This window comes from Eptatretus burgeri, chromosome 15 (assembly GCF_056783735.1).
Source record: "Eptatretus burgeri isolate ZD-2024b chromosome 15, Ebu_testis_v1, whole genome shotgun sequence".
Lineage (NCBI taxonomy): Eukaryota > Metazoa > Chordata > Myxini > Myxiniformes > Myxinidae > Eptatretus > Eptatretus burgeri.
Genome location: NC_140975.1, coordinates 15,002,320 through 15,022,319, shown reverse-complemented (window position 1 = coordinate 15,022,319; position 20,000 = coordinate 15,002,320). Strand labels below are relative to the sequence as shown.

At 39.5% G+C, this 20,000-nt stretch overlaps 1 pseudogene across 1 annotated transcript in view; it reads right to left on the bottom strand.

Moving 5' to 3' along the window:
• LOC147011598 (uncharacterized) overlaps positions 1 to 20,000 on the bottom strand; it is a 28,015-nt pseudogene that overhangs the window by 84 nt on the left and 7,931 nt on the right. Inside the window, exons 2-4 of the transcript XR_015051561.1 lie at positions 14,664 to 14,717; positions 383 to 515; positions 1 to 240 (exon numbers count right to left, since the gene is read on the bottom strand). The exon at positions 1 to 240 is cut by the window's left edge and continues 84 nt beyond it. The product of XR_015051561.1 is annotated as an uncharacterized LOC147011598 (transcript). The remainder of the gene's footprint in view (positions 241 to 382; positions 516 to 14,663; positions 14,718 to 20,000) is intronic.

The window sequence follows — 20,000 nt, the reverse complement described above, 5'->3', positions numbered from 1 at the left end:
TATGAAGGATGGAGGCAAACAAATTTTGAGTTTCACATTACAATGGACGATATCCATGCTGCATGCTCAAAAGATATAAAAAATGAAAAATTCAGCGAAACAGAGAAAAGGTTTGAAAAGGAATGATGTTTAAAGCAATTACGTGAATGAATAAGAATGCATCATATTTGTGGATGACAAAATGCTTGCAAGGGCTTTTCCTTCCTCAGCGCATGTTTTTAGAAAAGATGTGCGCAAACTCTGCAGAGACAAGCAAGCAAGGATATTAAATAATTTCCCAACAATATTCATCATGACTAATTATGCAAAAGTATGGCATAAAAGTAATTAGGTAAGGATTCATCACAAAGTCAAAAATAATGAGGAGAATTTCCAAGCATACCATGAAAATCAATCTTGCCATCCTTGTTTTTGTCTGCTCTGTCCAGCATCTCGTCAAAGTTATCTGGTATTGGATACGAAGCTTTTTGCAACACTTCTAGGATTTCCTTCTTCTGCAATGTTCCTGATTTGTCCTGCAAACACAAAATATCACTTATTACCTCCACCATGGAAAGTGAGCAGAAGTTATATTTTTACCAATGTTTGTCTGTCTGTGAGGAGGATAACTCAAAAGGTTATGGACGGATTTGGACGAAACTTGTTGGACAGGTTGGGTGTGTGACAAGTACAAATTGATAAGATTGAGGGAAAGGTCCGTATCCAGTCTATCAGTGGGATACAAAATGTAAACTGTTCAGCCTGGCAGAGGTATGCACTACCGCGTACACTTCCAGTTAATGTTGTTGTGGGAATGCCTTCTCGGGAGTACCTTTGCATAGTATAGCGGGAGTTATTTCCCACATGAGTCATGTCGAATAGGAGGCTTTGCCTCTTCCATTGTCTACCATTAATGTCTAATAGTAGACACTAATGTCTACCATTTCTCAAAGTTGCAATATTCGCTCGCTTACGCTCACTCATATTTCTCCTTTTCAAACTGGTAAACATTACTTCATGATAGCACTCCTCTTTGACACTACTCCCCCCCCCCCGCCGGGTGCTGGGCTTCGCCCCTTTCATGTGATAATTTATTTAATTAAATTGAGTAGTCATAATAAGAGTATGTTTACAGGAAAAACTTAATTTATTCATCAATTAAAAATATTGCAGCGGTAGCTCCAAAGGGCGGAGTCAAAAAACGCGGTGGAGTCAGTTTTTGAAAAAAAAAAATTCAATTTATTATCTTTGTCTTTTGTAATTCCTGTGAATACAATGAACCTAAAATCTCTTCCCCTTCCAATTCACATAATTTATAACTACAAGGAACTGTACCGATTACATCAACAATTTTTAAAAGTTCATTTGTCCATCGCTTGGTATAACCTTTTTCAAAATAAGATTTCCACCTGTGTATTCTTATTATATCACCAACTTTGAACTTGGGCTTTCTGACATAAATCTCTTTTTCATATTCTAATTATGTAAATGTTTCTGATGGCTTGGTGTTCGTTGAGGTATGAATAGTATCGTTGTGCTTATCTACAATGTCCTGAATTAAATATAACCATTGTTGAGAACCGAGTTGAGTGAATTTTTTATAGTCTCTTTTAAAGTGCGATTGAAATACTCAACAACAACCGCTTTTCCTTCATTAAAGGTGCTGTATAATGTAATGCTGTTATTTTAATGAAAATTCATAAATGTTTTGTTTTAGAACTCTGTACCCTCATCAGTCCACAATATTTTAGGTTTTCTCTTGGTTTTATTAAATATCTGTTGAAAGGCTAACATAAGAGTATTACCTGTTATGTTTTTTAAAGGGACAACCCACGCATTTCTACTCCTCAAATCAATAACGGTTAAAGCATACTTGTACCCCTTATCATTATTGAGTTCAATCAAATCAGCGGACCAGATATAATCAACTTCCTTGGAATAAAAGTTCCTTCTATTAAACTTTGTGATTATTGGTTTCTGTAATTCATCAGCTAATTGCTCTTCAATCTTAATGACATCATTAGAGCCTATAAGGTTTTTGAATTTCCAAGCTCAAGTTTCAATTTAGCATTGATCATCTTCTTCACGATGAACCTATCAACTTTTTCTCTCAAGGTTGGATTTTGTATCAAAAATAAATTATAAAACATTTCTTGATCCGCTTCGAGCTTTTCTTCCAATTTCGTGCTATTTCCATAATCAATATTGTGCCTCATACACACTTCATCAACTCTATTTTTGGTTTGACCAAGGTTTAGGATTGTCAGCTCATCTAATCTTTTATTCAAGTTTGTTCCTGGACCACAGAAAGAATACCCTAGTAGATGTAATTCCCCTGCTATTCCGGTTGTTGTAAATTTACTTCCTGAGAAAAACTTTTGTATATCTCCTCAGGGTTTGTGTTTGGAGATGAATTTATTCTTTTTAGAGCCACACACCGAACATATGCCTTTTTGTATAACCCTATCATTTTACTTTTAACTTACGAGATATTTTTACTCTTGGTTTTCTTTTTACATTTGAGACAATAACTCATTTATTTATGAGAAAAATTCCTGCAGAGTGCGAAAACCTTTTTAGTTTCCAACATGAACATTTGAATCTTAATTTTTAAAACATAAAGAATCCCCAGAAATGTCTTCACTCTCTCCTCCATTTATTGAAGAAAAAAATGTAAAACTTTAATTAAAGTCAATTACACCAACATCCTCAATAATATAATCTTTTTCTTCTTTCCCTTCTTTATCTCCACTTTCTCGTTAAAATCTTCTCCCTGAAATCGATGTTAATACTCTTGATGCATATGTTTTTACAAGACTTGTCAATTCTTTGTTTTCCTCCTCAGTGCGTTGATATCGATTTATTTTCTGTAATACCTCCAGTTTTTTTTAATTTCACTGGTTTCCATATTTTTATATTTTTTCATTCTCTCTCTTTCCTCCCTCTCTCTTTCCTCTTCCTCTCTTTTCTCCCTCTCTTCCTTCTCTCTCTTCTCCTTCTCCTCCTTCTTTCTCTTCTCCCTTGCCTCCTCCTCACTCTTCTCCTTCTCCTCCTCTCTTGCCTCAGTTTCTTCAACTCCTTCCTCATCCCTTACTATCCATGAACCACTTTCACCCCATAGAATTTCATTAATATATTCATATGCATTTCTTGATATTCTTGCATCCAAAATTTTTTTTTTTCACAACAGGAAACCAATAAAATTTCTTCTGAATTTCTAAAAGAGCCTTGTGTTTTCTCAACTATAAAATTCTTTCATTATTTAAAATTTTTGTGAAATCCAAAGTTGTTGGTTTAGTAACATCAGTATAAAGGCAAACTTTTATTGAAAATATGCCATTCTTATGTTGTAGAACATATTTATTAAAATACCGAATACCCTTTTCTTGTAGGCATGCTTGGACACAGAAATGATAATTTTCTTGAAGCTTTCTTGCTGTCATTTATGTATCAGAAATATATGACAGAATAATATGATGAAATTTAACACCTCCCCATCTTCCCATTGTTAAATCAGTTTGTATTCCCTTAGTTTCTATATATAATCTTGTTCTTTGTGTTTTCATGATATAAGCTATAGCAAAACCATTATTGATTTTAGCCTTATTAAATTATTTTATTTGTTGTTTGCTAATCGTGCTCCTACAAATCTCATTCTCTGCACCAAGTGGATAATATTCTTCCTTATGAGACTGATTTAATTCTTTCAGGTCTTCGAGGTTTATTTTAAATGACCAATTATACCATAAATCATTCATATTATATCCCCAATATTCTATTCTCATACAAACGATATGCCCTTCTTTATAAATTTTATTTTAATTGGAACTGTGAATTCTGTATGACCTGGAGATAAAAATCAACACTTCTGTATCTTTGGAATACACAGTTGTTTTATTTCAGGATATAAATGTTGTGATAAATCACTTAATCTCACCAAGTCATTTGCATCAGTCAAGCTTGGATAATTTATTGATTTATAAGCATTTTTCATATTAATATTTTTTGCTATACTACTGTATATTTCTGTCATTCAGCCTGTGCCTTTTTATCATAATTTGACAAATCAATATCCAGTTCTTGGGATACACCAAAGGTAGAACCATCTTTTCCAACATAAGTCATTTATATTAGATTAAAAATAACATCATAAAATTTTTTATTTTTGTTGATTTGAAATAATACATATAGACGTAATTGACCACAACACTTGGAATTTAATTATTGGACTTGAAATCTTTGATAAACACCATTCTGCAAGAATTTCATGACTTCAACAGGTGGTGGAAGACCATAACTATCACAATAAGTTTAAAGCTGATTATTATAAACAAAAACCCAATGAGAACCGTTTCCATTATTATCTTCTAAATTCATAATAATATTCTTTGTATATTAAGACAAGTTTGTTAACTCATCTCTCATACATATAACCACATTTTCAATTTTTAATTTCTTACTATATTTGACAAGTTCTAAATTTGATGTTGTATTCTTTCCAAAATCTTGAAACCACTGATGAACACTCATTTATTGATGAGAAAGATATAATCTATTACCCCGCTTAATTAATTTTTCACCTGCTTGTGCGATAGAAGAAAGCATATCTCCAACTAACCAGCTCGATTTATCAGGTAGGCTTTCAAGTTTTTCAGAAAAATCTACAATTACACCACTTCCACTAATTTGTTTCTCCAACTCTTTGTAATGTTTTTCCAACTCTTTTTGAGCCCGGAGTTGAGCCTGCCTTTCGTTGGCAGTTTTCACCGCTGCTGAATTAACCACCTGTCACTGTTCCAGCTGCACTTACACCAGCAAATAAAGGAATTAGAAATGGGAGAATTCCTCCACTTGTCTCTCATTGAATATTTCTTCAACATTGGTTTTGACATTTTAATTTTAAGTGAGCCAGTATCGTTCAAGATTTTCACCTGTTCTCTTGTGAGCAAAACATCAATTCTTACTGCTCCTTTTCTCTGAATTGTATAAACGTTAATCATACAAGACTTTTGATTTTGAATACAAGATGATAGTTTATTAAGACTCATTTGATTAACATATACCCCAGTTAGCACTTTACTATTCATTTATTTTTCAAAAAATAATGTGAGACTTATCATGACACCATTATCTGTATGAATCTGTATTTCTGTTTCTTCCAAAAGCAAACAATATGTATCAACTTCTTCACTCGCTCCTCTTTCAATGCATGGGGAAGTATCTACTCTATTAGACTTTATAGTTTCCTTTTGAGCGCTCACGTCAATCACGTAGATTGTTTACAGGTTTTTAAATGCCGTCTTTATTTCCAAAATGGGTTCTTTATTTCCATTGCTTTCACACACCTTTTGGTAAGACTTGTATGCTTCAGCATAATCATTTTTTCCCCAATCAATTTCCAATCTATCTCGTGGATAAAATGTTCCATCTAGAGAAACACGAAGTTGTTTCACCTTAGCATTATCACTCAATGCATTGTTCTTATCAGTAGCAGTATCTCCATCTGGTTTCTAAAAAAATGAGCCACAGGTATAGTGGCTTTCCTTCCAGAACACCAAAATTCCACATGTAAGTGGTTTGGTTCAGTTTAACGTGTTGGCATCTTCTTTTGAAGTATTATACATTGAGTGGTTTCTTTAAGTTAAGTCTTATATTCAACATCTCTTCTGTTTTAAGATTAGGAGTATATTCACGAATATACCAACTAATTTCATCAATTACAAATTTATTTTCAGCACCAAAAGCATTAGCAGCACCAAAAAGCAATCTATTTTCATTATCATTCCTTTGCAGTTGAAATCTAATTTTAAGTCCATACAGAACTTTATCCTGATCACAAAATTCAAATGTACCTTTAAGAGGAACTGCCAGAGTAAAACTATTACCTGCTTTTGCATCATCATTATAAATTCCTTTGCTTTGACGATAATCAGGGTCTGTGTTTGTTCCCGTTGGCACATCAGGAATAAAACCTTCGACAACCCCCTTTCCCATTCTATCACAAAATGAATATAGTGTAAACTTCATCATTTCAGATGCAGCAGAGACATAATCAACCGCTTCAACTTCTTGTGTTCCAATGTACAAACAAACACAATCAAACATTTTCCAGAAGAAATCATTTACGAGTGTAGCGTTTGTGTTATTTGCAGCATCAGTGAATGTAAATTTACACAACAAGAAACTTTTGGCTCGATTCAAATAAGTTTGTTGATTATTTGTTGAAAAACTTTTTGTTCCATTTGTATTCCAGTCTGTTCCAGTTATCGCATTTACCTTGAAGTAGTTTTCTTTTTTAGTGGAGTTTGAGATGACAATGGTATCATCCAAATCATAGATAATATCAATTGCTTCCATACTTGTATTTATTTCAGAAAAAAAGATGTTAAAACTTTTGAAACCCTGACCCAAGTATTTGAATTATTTTCTGTCGTTCTTGGGGAAACAACTGAGTTTTACCTTTCTTAATTTCTTTTATTGCTTGCAATTTATGGGATTCCTTTTGGGTGTCTTTTATAATCTTTATAGCACCCGCTACATTTCCCACAGCAGAAGCTGTTGAACCACTTCGGTGTTTATGTTTAAGAATATTTGAACGTATACCCATTCGAGGATTAAATTATCCCATCTCCTTTTTTTCAAAATTGATGTCCTACACCCGTTGTCTCTTAGGTTTATAGTATCCTCTACTAAGATACATAGCTTCACCCTTATAGTATGGGGAAAGGAACATCCCATCCCCTGTAATTATTTTATATTTTCCCAACTCGTGTTTCCTCACAACAACCATCGCATTTATTTATTTATTGGAAAACTTCACGTAGGTGAATTCTGATGGATATAATTTCTCCATTAAAATAAATCATGCAATTATCTTGGTCGGTTTTCCTAAAATTTACTCTGTGTATGGTTTTTCCAGACACGGGAAGATCCAGACTCGGGCGTCTGACCAGCGCCAATCAACGCGCCCACTCTGTGCGCGTCAACGTGGCCCGCATTGTACAACATTCCCCGGCTCGATCGCAGCTTTGATGGTTGCAGAGACGAGAAGACGTTCACCATCCGTGGGGAATCCGCTGCTGCCAGCAAGGGCCGAAGGTACATTGTTATGGATAAATCCATGCATGTTTCGTGAATGGTGTACCTGTCTGCCTTCGAGCACATTCCATACAGTGCACGTGGTTCGGCTATTACACACGTGGTCAGTGCTTGCATTCACCCGATTCTGCTAGCGTGTGCGCGGGGTGAACACCGATATGTATCAGATATTTGGTTGAAGAGGAAGGCACTGCTTTTACTCCGAACACTCGTATCCCACCCAACGTGGCATGGGGTCGCCTTCATCGGCCTCCGTACGCATTTCGTGCAGTGTGGGCGTCGTGCTGGCTGTTTCCTGTGTTGTGAAAAATACCATTCTTGCAGCCTCTTAAGAGATATTCATTCGTATGCCTTTTTATTGCAACCGGCAATCTTTCCCAGATCATCGAAAGCTCGAGTCGATAATCCCGGACTGCCAAGTGCACTGCATTACTCGCTGCACACATTGCGTTTCGGGCTCGCTTGGGAACGAGGACTCTGCACTGTTAATGCCCGCGCGTCATCATTTCCTCGCAGCGGCACCGCACGCGCTGGCCTCCGTGAGGGCCCATCTCAAAATGAAGGCGCACGTGGCTCAGATTTACCTCAGGAATAATCAGAAAAGAAGAGTAGAGACGAAAGGAAGAAAAAAATGATGTAAGCAAACCGAGCTATGAGATCATCGCAACGCGCGCCCCGGTTATCCTGCTAGACAAAAGGAAAGGGACTATCTACACATATATTCATGGAATAACTGTCTTGAGACCACTGGCTGTTGGATGCATGCTGTTCCGAGAACTGCAACAATACTTTTTTTCATTAACAGATTCAACTACTGCATTTTTTTTAATATTAAAGGTAATTTCAAAATGGTCCTTAACTCCTACTGAATGAAATGTCATTTCACCTGATATATTTACATCCTTTATTTCATCAAGATTTACATCTTTAGGGTTGTTGAAAATAATACAAATTTCTCCTTGCATATTGCTGATGGTCTTATCTTTTCTTTGTAAAGCTTCATCCATAAGGTTTTTATTTTTTGATACTTTTTCTTGTTTCATTGCTTTTTCTAGTTTTGAATATATTGCCAGAAGGAGAGGAGAAACTTTTGTTAGAGCTACTTTAATTGATGTTCTTCCAGTTATACTAAAAGCCCTTCCACTGAAGGAAATTGAAGAACTCGTATTATTCACCATAATTGTTTTTATCCAATATTTGTTATATTTATCTTTATTCAATTTTATATCCTCGACATATTTCTCAGTTTCTCTTACAAATGTAGAGATTGATTGAAACTTGTATTTTGTGTCTTGATGCCTTGTATTTATTAAATGAAAAAGTTGGTGGGTAAAATGGTTTTCAGCAAAGATTCACCTATAAATTAAATGGAATTTTCATCAAGAAAATTATATTTTAAGCAAAGTTTTGCTATATAAATATGGTGAATCCAACGTACTGTGACGTTTATAATCATGAATATATGTTATAAAAAACACCTTCAAACCAACAAACACACATTCAATCTTTTCAGACAAATATCTCCATTTGAACGAGAAACAAAACATTGTGATGTCTGTTCTAAGGATGTCTTAAAAGAGAGTTACAAAAAACACCTTCAATCACAAAAACACATAAACATTCAGAGAAAGTTTAAGAGAAATAAGAAGAAAATTGGATTAGAGGGAGATGTCATTGAGACAAAACCATATGAAATAACAACTCTTCAAAGATGTTTTAAAGATCGGATAGAGGTAAAACTTATAAGATTTAATATTAGTGTTAGATCCATTTGGGAAGCGATTCATAACTCAAAGGATTCAATTATCAAGGTTCGTAGTAGAATGTTGAAAAAGCATAAATCATTCAAAATATACATTGGAGCCTCCTTTACCTTCTCAAGAGAAGATAATGTTAGAAGAAAAATACATGAGAACGAATCCACCACACCTTATTACATCAACTGATAGCATCCTTAAATCTCTGATCTTTGAAGAGCTTATTATATTTGAATTAGAAGAACAACAAGGTAATGGGTTCAACATTGGGAATGTTTCATATATCGATCTTCATATTCTTAAATCCACTCTGCTCAAGGCTTCTTCTTATATTGATTCACTGAAGGATATAAAGAATAAAAAGGCAATAATTATTATTAAAAATACTGATAAATGCTTTCTCTGGAGTATCTTAGCACATCTTTATCCACAGGAAAGGGACTGTTAAAGAGTTTCAAAGTATAAGAAATACGAGAATAAATTAGAAATTGGGGATCTAGGCATCTCTAGAGGAGAATCCATGAGCTTAAAAGATATAACAAAGTTTGAGAATAGGAATAACCTATTAATAAATGTTTATGGTTTAACTGATAAAAACAAAGTCCAAATTCTAAGCGTTAGTAATACGATATCCAATCATAATTGGACAAATGACCGGCATGTAGATCTCCTATATTTCACTATTCATTAATAAAGAAACCACTCAATATGCTTATATCAAAAACTTTTCTAGATTGGTACGTACGTAGTCAAGTTTATAAATGAAAGCATAAAGCATATCCTTGTAAGAGATGTCTAAATATCTTTCAATCTCAACAAAGACTTGATAAACATTTAAAGTATTGCTCTAATCATAAAGCAGCAGTTGTTGAGATGCCAAGAGAGAAAGTTGTTTTTAATGAAACAAATAAATGTAAAAAACACACATTTGTAATGTATGCTGATTTTGAGAGTATCATTGGAAAAGACTGATGATATTAAAAAATATATCAAAAGCATATCCCTTGTGCCTTTTGTTATTACATTTAATCATCTGTAGGAAGTAAATATGATAAGTTGGAGTTGTATAGAGCAGCTGATGCTGCTGATGAATTTGTTAAAAGGATTGAGGATGATTGTATTATGCTAACCAAAATTATGTCAAGAACAAATAAACCCCTTAACTTATCTCTAAATGAAGAGAAAGAACTTGAAGAAGCAAGGATTTGTCATATGTGCTCAGAGGCTTTGGTAAAAACTGATAAAAGGGTGAGAGATCATTGACATATAACGGGGTAATATAGAGGAGAAGTTCATAATAATTGTAATCTTAATTATGGAATCCTTACATTCATACATGTATTTCTTCATAATAATTGTCATTATGTTATGCATCTCTTTATAAAAGAACGAAGTAAGACTCCTGGAAAGAAAATGGCAATTCCTAATACAGATCAAAATTACATCTCATTCACAAAACAGATTTATACTCGTGAAATGGGTGTGAAATTTATACTCGTGAAAACGGAGACTTTTCTTTGCGTCTTTTATGTGTTCTGCGGCATGAAGGGTTTTACAGTGGCCAGAGTGCAAATCCTGTCACCAAACACAGAGGAAAAGGTAACCCAACTTCAGGAGGACGTCTGCAGGTGCAGTTGGGCACCAGATATCGATGTCCATTGGCTCACATGGAGCTCCTCTGCCCTTTGAGAGGTTTTGTTTTTAATCCTGCTGGGTGTCCATAACCAAACACCCTCCTCACCAACAAACCTGGTGGGGGAGATGGCTTATTCGCCAACAACTCGACCAGGAAACAGGTGAGTACAGGTTTATATGGTACCTGTATGAAGTCACAGATCTGATCTGGCCTGACCTGACAATCCAGGCTTTATTTCCCATCTTTCAATTGACAAGTGAAATATAATTTGTGGAACAATCAAATTTGGGAATATCAATGTGTGATAAAATGAATGACAACGAAAATTTATCGAATGGACACAAAAGAGGGAATGTCGTTCCTCTCTGCTCTGTTGTACTTGATACCCTCATCTCTTCCCTTTTACTCCTCGCCTTCAAGGTAGGTCAGGTCAGGTATGGGAGCATGTGCCAGAACAGCACGTCGCTGCGTCCACTTTCCGCCGGTACTCCAGGGGCCTCCGTCTGGCCTCCCCACAGGCAGATGCCAGGCCAATCCCCATCTCCTTGAGATGCTGGTCAACCTGCTGCAACCAGGAGGTACATGGTCGGCCCATTGGCCTTCTCCATTCACGAGACTCCCTCGCAGAGAGAATCTGGTGAGCAGGATCAGCGTCAGGAAAATGAGCCACATGTCCATACAGCCGCAACTGACGCTCACAGACCATGCAGGTAACAAATCTCATCCGAGTCTCTCTCAGCAACCGCTCATTGGACACAAAATCTGACCAGCGATAGCCAAGGATTCTCCGAAGAGACCTGGTACCAAAGGAATTAAGTCTCCATCTCAGATCACTGGTCAGAGTCTAAGTCTCGCATCCATAGAGCAAGACTGGAAGCACCAAGGACCTGAAGACTCGGACTTTCGTCCTCCGGCACAGGTACCGGCAGCGCCACATCCCATGATCCAGTGAATCCATGACTCCCCAGGCCCGACCCAGACGTCTATTGACCTCTGACTCACAGCCAGCTGAGACATGAATATCTCTGCCAAGGTAAGTGAATCTCTCCATGACCTAAACATCCTCACCACAAACAGACACAGACAGCACAGCAGCATCCAAGATGTCAGCGAAAGCCTGGATCTTAGTTTTGACCCAAGAAACCCATAATCCCAAAGGCTCCGACTCCTCATTCAGCACCTTGAGGGCCCCCAAAAGGATATCTAAAGTCTCTGCAAAGATGACTGCATCATCTGCCAAATCAAGGTCTGAGATCTTGACATTCCCAAACGATGCACCGCAGCTTGATCTTTCCGACATCCTCCCTAAAATCCAGTCCATACAAGTGGTGAAAAGTGTGGGGGCCAGTACACACCCCTGACGAACTCCAGTAACAACTGGAAATAAGTCAGAGATGGTACCACCACACTTCACAGCACAAAAGTACCAGAGTAGAGTTCAGACATCAGATCAATCAGTTTTGGTGGCACCCGACGAAGACCAAGAATCCTCCAGAGGGCATCCCGATTCACTGAATCGAATGCTTTACAGAGATCAACATAGGCTGCAAGCAGCCCCTGCCGAAACTCTCGTCTGCATTCGGTGAGGACACGAAGAGCAAGGATACGGTCAATCGTTGACCTCTTTGGTGTAAAGCCTGACTGCTCTGGACGCTGGTGCTCAATCAGATGGTGGCGAACCCTATCAAGAATTATCCGAGCAAAGACCATGCCTGGCACTGAGAACAGTGTCACCCCTCGGTAGTTGTTGCAGTCTTGGCGATCACCCTTCCCTTTCCAGAGAGGGACAACAAGGCCCCTCCTCCAATCAGTTGGGATGATGCCTGTGTTCCAGACAGAGCACAAAACTGCATGCACCGACACGAGTGCAGCATTTCCACCAGACTTGAGAAGTTCAGCATGGATGCCACAGATCCCTGGAGCTTTACCCCCGTTCCAACCGGTTCACCACAGCCCGTGTTTCCACAGGTGAAGGTGGACCACAGTTGATTGGAGGGTCAGCAACAGGGATTGTAACACCCTTGACATCCAACTCGACAGCTAGGGGATCAGCCTGGTGCAACCGCTCAAAGTAACCGGCCCAGCGGGCCTTCACGTCAGACTCCTCTGTCAAGAGCCTACCACTCTCTGCTCTAACTGCAGTGCTCCGAGGGATGGGCTTGGATGAACGCAATGCGCGGATTCCCCTGTAAGCGGGACGAGAATCACCTGTCCATAGGTGATACTCTAACCCCTCACAGATTCCTCGCACATCGGCCTCCTTGTCCACCCTAAGTGCACGTACAGTTTTACGCCTCAGCTCCCTGAACAGCTCAGCTCTGCCATGAAGCCTGACCCTGCGACCCTGGTCAATGATATCCAGTGTCCCTTGAGAGACAAAATTCTTCTTTGCCCTGCGGTGAGTTCCAAGACACCCACCGGCAACATCAAGGAAGGTGGTCTTGAAGGCACTCCACAACTCTTCATGACCCCCAAAGCACCCTGACACCCCAAATGTCCACTCAGCCTGTTCGCAAACTCCTCAGCTACTCTCTCATCATTGAGCTTGCCAACATCCAGCCTCGGCTGGGATGGTACCATTCTACAGGATTTAAGGTGCAGCTTTAGAGTTGCTACAACAAGCCGGTGGTCAGTATTGAGGAACTGAGCACTCCGGTAGACCCTACAGTTCTGGATCATCCTCCAGCGACCGTCAATGAGGACATGGTCAATCTCCTTTGCCACACCACCAGCGTTGGAATACCAAGTCCAGTGATGAGCTTGTGGGCGCTGAAACCATGAACCCGCCCCTGTAAGCCCATGACTTCTTGCAAAGTCAAGGAACTTAGTGCTATTCTGGTTCATAGTTCCTGACCCATGGGGAGCAACACATGTCTCCTAACCATCCCTATCAGTTCCAGTCGATGCATTGAAATCCCCAAAGACTAGAAGTGTATCTCGTCTGGGGCACTGATCAACCACAGACTCAAGCGTGGCATAGAATGTGTTCTTCACGGTGAGGTCACTCGCCTCAGTCAGAGCATAAACAGAGACCAAGGAAATGACACCAAAGGAGTGACGAATCCTCAGTCTCATAATATGCTCATTGATCGGTGTTACCTCAATTATCATTGGGGTCAGCTTATTGGACACAGCTACAGCAACTCCTTGAGTATGGTAACCATCAGAGCGACCATACCAATAGTAGGTGTAACCACCCACCATTATCTCGCCGCAATCCGGTCTCCGAACCTCAGAGAGCTGCAATCCCGATGTCCAAACGCTTGAGCTCAGATGATAACAGAGACAGGTGATCATCCTCTCTTAGGGATAGGACATTCCAGGAACCCACCCCAAGGGACCGCCTCAGGTTAACCCAAGGAGACCGTCATCTGGTGGACGACACCTCATCACCACTCTGACACACTCTCCTGCAATCTGACCCAGGGAAGTTACCCCATGGTTTCCCTCCTTTCATCAAAGATTGGGGGTCCCGAAGGCTTTGCCCCAAAGCCATCATCTGGTGAGCTGCCCTGTGAAGGGAAGCTGCACTGGAGGTACTCCCACGGAGTGGGTTTTCAGATTTTTTTTGCGTTTTTCTGTTTTGCGGAATGAAGGGTTTTACGGTGGCTGGAGTGCAAATCCTGCCACCAACCTCCTAATAAAAAGTAACCCAACTGCAGGAGGACGTCCGCAGATACAGTTGGGCACGAGATATGGATGGCCGTTGGCTCACAAGGAGCTCCTCCGCCCTTTGACAGGTTTTGTTTTTAATCCTGCTGGGTGTCCATATCCAAACACCCTGCTCTCCAGAAAACCTGGTGGGGGAGACGGCTTAGTCGCCTCCAACCCGACCATGGAACAGGTTAGTACAGGTTTACATGGTACCTCTAGCAGGTCATAGATCTAACCTGACCTGACATGTCACAAATAAACGTTTAAATTCAATCAAACAACACGATAATCGAACCTGCGGGTCCAAGGCTGCTCGCCCTGACCGAGCACGATGACTCCTCTAGTCCTCACCAAAACCAGAAATGGTTAGGTACACAAGACCTAATGTTTAATACACATGATAGTATTGCTGTATCTAACACCTCGCTCACAAAGCAGCATGTAAATCAACAGGCAGAGAAATAATTGATCAAATGGATCTTTACAAGCCACAACGTATAAAGAAAGATTTAAGTGAATGAATCAAAAATAATACTCACTTTATCTGCCACGAGAAAACACTGACTCACATCTCTTTCTGTGCACCGAGAAGCCTATAAAAGACAGTGGTAAGCATCATTTACTGGATGTTAAATGATAGTTCGAGGACAGAACTGTGAAAATTCATACATCATGGTCCATTTTCATACAACACTGTCTGCTTAACCAACTGGCTTTGGTATGATGAGTCGTATGGATATTGCTTTGTATAAGTAGTGTGGAAAACGCAAACATTTTGAGATCTGATAGGTCTCCGTTCCATCTCCTGAAACTCATCCACGTGTTGAGATCATAGCCAAAGTCAGCAACTTCCACACACACACACACACACACACACACACACACACACACACACACACACACACACACACACACACACACACACACACACACACACACACACACACACACACACACACACACACTATATATATATATATATATATATATATATATATATATATATATATATATATATATATATATATATATATATATTGACACAAACATGAATATGTTTGGTATAGACCCTATATTTTGGCAAACATTTTTATGATGCGGAATTTATGTGAAACCATGAGTATACACTCTTTTCTGTGCACTAATCCTACATAGAATATACCTATAAAACAGTTCTATCACAGTAAACTTTGCAAAATAGTTAAGGCAATTTGCATAAACCATGTTTTGAATAGATATACTTGATAATACAATAAATTGTGAGATAAACCTGATTTGGGGCAGTTTCTACTGAAGCCATGAGTATGCCTTTTGATTATTCACTGTGTCCAGGGATTAAAACATTAGTAAGAGATATTAAGTTACCATAAGGGTAATACATCACCCTTAATATATGCTTAATTCCAAATCTGTGGATGCATCACCCTTCAATTTATTGCAATTTCTGCCTAACCTGAAACCATGCATATGCATGAAACCATGAGTATGCATCATTTCTTCAGAGCATATGTTCATTATTTCAAGATACTAAGGCCTTCCCACACAGATGTTTTACTTGTGCTTGTATTTCATGATTTTACATGCCTCAAATTAAATGTTTGTTATTTCAGGAACATTTGTGTCAATCATTTATCATTAAATTTGAAACCATGAGTATACCTTAATGTATTAATGAAAAAATTTTGTTTAATCATTTGCCACATACACCTTCTTAGTTGAGAGGATAGAGTGTTTGATAAGCATATAAATACCTTGTAATATGTTATGGTGGATCAGTATTCTCAATTCTAAGTTACTCTATTTTACAGAGAAAATAACTGATATAAATCTAAATGAAACCATGAATACGCATTAATATATCTACTCCAACTTTAAATATTGATGTCCTGTGTGCACAAGTCATACCTTACTTGACCACCCAGACTCTTCTAGATAGCCTAAGATGTATTTATTTATGAACACCGAACTGCCCCGGTAATGGTGAGAACTGATATAAGGTCATGTTTATAAAAAACAAATTGATTTTTAATAACACAAAATGCAATTATGTTCTACTTTTAAACAAAACAGTTTCTCAGTCACATTTATTACTGAATCGCAAGCACATACTTATTGTATATAGATAAAAACTGATATATAATAGGTCAGTTATATATTACACAGAAGTAACTGCTTCTTCCTGTGATTAATTAGATGCATACTCATGGTTTCAAGCAGTCACCACACATAATTCAAATGCATTGTGAAAATTTCAATTTTCGGAGTTAAGGTGCCCAAATTCTCCCATGGATCCCTCAACATGTTTTCTGTAAGACCACAGAAACTTATAATTATAGCCTTAATTTGGTGCAGATGTCTTCCGGACCCTAAAGGGCGCAGTTTCGTGACAATCGACCATATACACACATATATGGCATCATAATTAAATTATATTTGGATGCCTAACATACCCTGATGCACTTATAAAATGCAATTTATAATAATTATTGCAAATTTTTTTTTTAAATACCTAAAATATGACACATTATTTCTCCTAGTTTTGAGAGTGTTCATCAAAAACATATAAAACTAGGTATCCCCTGAAAGGTGTGATCAAAACGTATACATACAGCATATATATGTTATTTATACCAATATATTAAGAGCAGTAGAGCCCCAAAACCTGTTTGACGCAGTTTCGTGACAATCGACCATATACACATATACACAGATATACATACACACATATATGCAGATACACATATACACATATACATAAACACATACGAGGTCCGTCTAAAAGGTAACGGGAATGAGCCTGCTGTGTGCTCCACTTACACAACTTGAATGAACGGGTTGCGTCACAGTCTTTCGCAACATTCCAGCAATATATATGATTGGTGATGGTTGACTGCGCTAATTGTGTGATTCTTTTTTACGGGTCGTGCTTTAAACATTGTCTAGTCTGAGTCGTCGTGCTATGAGTCGTGAGCAGAGAGCCAATCTGAAGTTTCTTGCCACGCTTGGCAAAACACCTTCCGAATCCTTTGCAATGCTGCAGCAAGTCTACGGGGAAGAAACAATGTCATGTGCACGTGCATTTGAATGGCACAAGAGGTTCAAAGAGGGATTGGAGGAGATTGAAGATGATACATGATCTGGAAGACCTTCAACGAGCAGAACAGCGGACAACATTGAGCGTGTGAAGCAGATGGTGCGTGCAGATCGTCGACTCACGGTGCGGATGATTGCTGAGGAGCTTTCCATCAACAAGGACACTGTCTGGGGCATCATCACTGAAAATCTCGAAATGCGCAAGGTGTGCGCAAAGATGGTCCCCAAGTTGTTGTCCGAGGACCAGAAACAGCAAAGTCACTGTCTGTCAAGACATTATCGAGCGCCTCGAGGATGATCCAGACCTGCTCGGGAGAGTCATTACTGGCGATGATCGTGGATATTCGAATACGATCCTGAGACCAAACGGCAGAGTCGGCAGTGGAAAAGTCCGGCATCACCAAGACCAAAGAAAGCAAGGATGTCGAAGTCGAAGGTCAAGGTGATGCTCATCACGTATTTTGACATCAAGGGCATCGTGCACTTCGAGTTTCCACCACAGGGTCAAACATTGAATCAATACGTGTGCAAGGAGATCCTCCGGCGCCTCATGAGATCAGTCTGGGACAAGAGGAGGGGGGATCTGTGGGAGAACAACATCTGTATGCTCCACCATGACAACGCCCCTGCTCACAGTGCCCCGAACATCCGACAGTTTCTGGCGGAGAGGAACGTGCCAACTCTGGAGCAACCCCCGTATTCACCAGACTTGGCCCCTTGTGATTTTTTCCTATCCCCCAAGCTCAAGGGAGGGGGGGGATCAAGGGGAACCATTTTCCTGATGTGGAGGCCATCAAAAGTTCCGTGATGATGGCGCTCCGGAGGATTCCAGAAGAAGCCTTCCGAGGGTGCATCGAAGCGTGGAAGAAGAGGATGTACAAGTGTGTGAGACTGGAGGGAAACTATGTTGAAGGCCACAAGCTGTGATTTTAATATATTTTTTGGAATAAAGTTTCTGTGAAGTCGATCCTGTTACTTTTTAGACGGATCTCCTAAACATACGGATCATATTGTTACGGCTGTGGAAATTTGCAATACACCAGAAAGGTTCTTAGGTTAGATATGTCGATAAGTTCATGTGTAGTTAGTCCACACCCGTTGTTTAGAGGGAATATGTGTGATTCATCCTGGCTGCGACACTTTGAGTCAGCCATTTTTCTGTATCTATCATTATTTTGGACCAATCACCCCCAACAACCAAATCGCCACCACCAACAACGCCCCCGAACAACTACACCAAACCGCCACTACCTTCACCTCCACAACCCCACCCCGCAAGCATCGCCTCACCCCTATTCTCAAACGATGCCCGCCAACAACCAAACCACCACAGCAAACCCCCACCACCTTCGCCTTTCTCCTTCCACAACCATCAACCACACCACCTGTCAACACCGAACGTCATGCTGTCCAGGGCCCGTTTGGTGATTGTTGCCGAACGCGTCGAGCCGCGAGTAAATGGATGCCTTTACGGGAGAGGAAATCGGATCAGGGGAAGTTCACGCCCCCTTTTCCTCTGTCCAATGGGCGAGCGTCGGGTAGTGTGGCCCCGCCCCCAAGCGCGATGCATGTGGATTCCTTGAAGGAGGAAATTCGGATCAAGAGAGGCTCACGCCCCCTTTTTGCCCGACCAATGGCTGAACATTGGGTGGCGTGGCCCCGCCTCCAAGCGCGTTTCGATCCGTGAATTTACAGACACACTCCTCCCCCGGTCTATAAAGACACGAGCACAAGGCGACTCGCAGCTGGGCTGGTCGAGTGAAGATGGAGGTCGTGGTCGAAGTCGTGGAGTCTGAGTCGTGTGTTTGCGGGGATCGGACGGCGAAGGAGACGGAGCTCAGAGTTGAGCTATATATATATATATATATATATATATATATATATATATATATATATATATATATATATATATATATATATATATATATATATATATATATATATGTATATATATATATATATATATATATATATATATATATATAAATATATATACATATATATATACATATATATATATATACATATATATATACATATATATATGTATATATATGTATGTATATGTATGTATATGTATATATGTATATATATACATATATATACATATCTTCTTCTTCCTCTTTCGGCTTGCTCCCGTTAGGGGTCGCCACAGCGGACCAACTGTCTCCATTTCGCTCTATCCTCCACATCTTCCATTGACACTCCAACCACCTGCATGTCCGCCCTCACCGCATCCATGAACCTCTTCTTTGGCCTTCCTCTTCTCCTCCTGCCTGGTGGCTCCATCTTCAACATCCTTCTCCCGATATACTCCGTTTCCCTCCTGTGCACATGTCCAAACCATCTCAATCTCGCCTCTCTTACTTTGTTTCCAAACCGTCCCAACTGCGCTGTCCCTCTAATACACTCATTTCTTATCCTATCCATCCTCGTCACTCCCAACGAGAATCGCAGCATCTTTAACTCTGCCACCTCGAGCTCTGCTTCCGGTCTTTTTGTTAGTGCCACCGCCTCCAAACCATACAACATAGCTGGTCTCACTACCGTCTTGTATACTTTCCCCTTCACTCTTGCAGCTACCCTTCTGTCACAAATCACTCCTACTCTTCTTCTCCCACTCCATCCTGCCTGCACTCTCTTTTTCACTTCTCTCCCACACTCTCCGTTACTTTGGACAGTTGATCCCAAGTATTTAAACCAATCCACCTTCCCCACCTCAACTCCTTGCAACTGCACCATACCACCACCCTCCCTCTCATTTACGCACATGTACTCCGTCT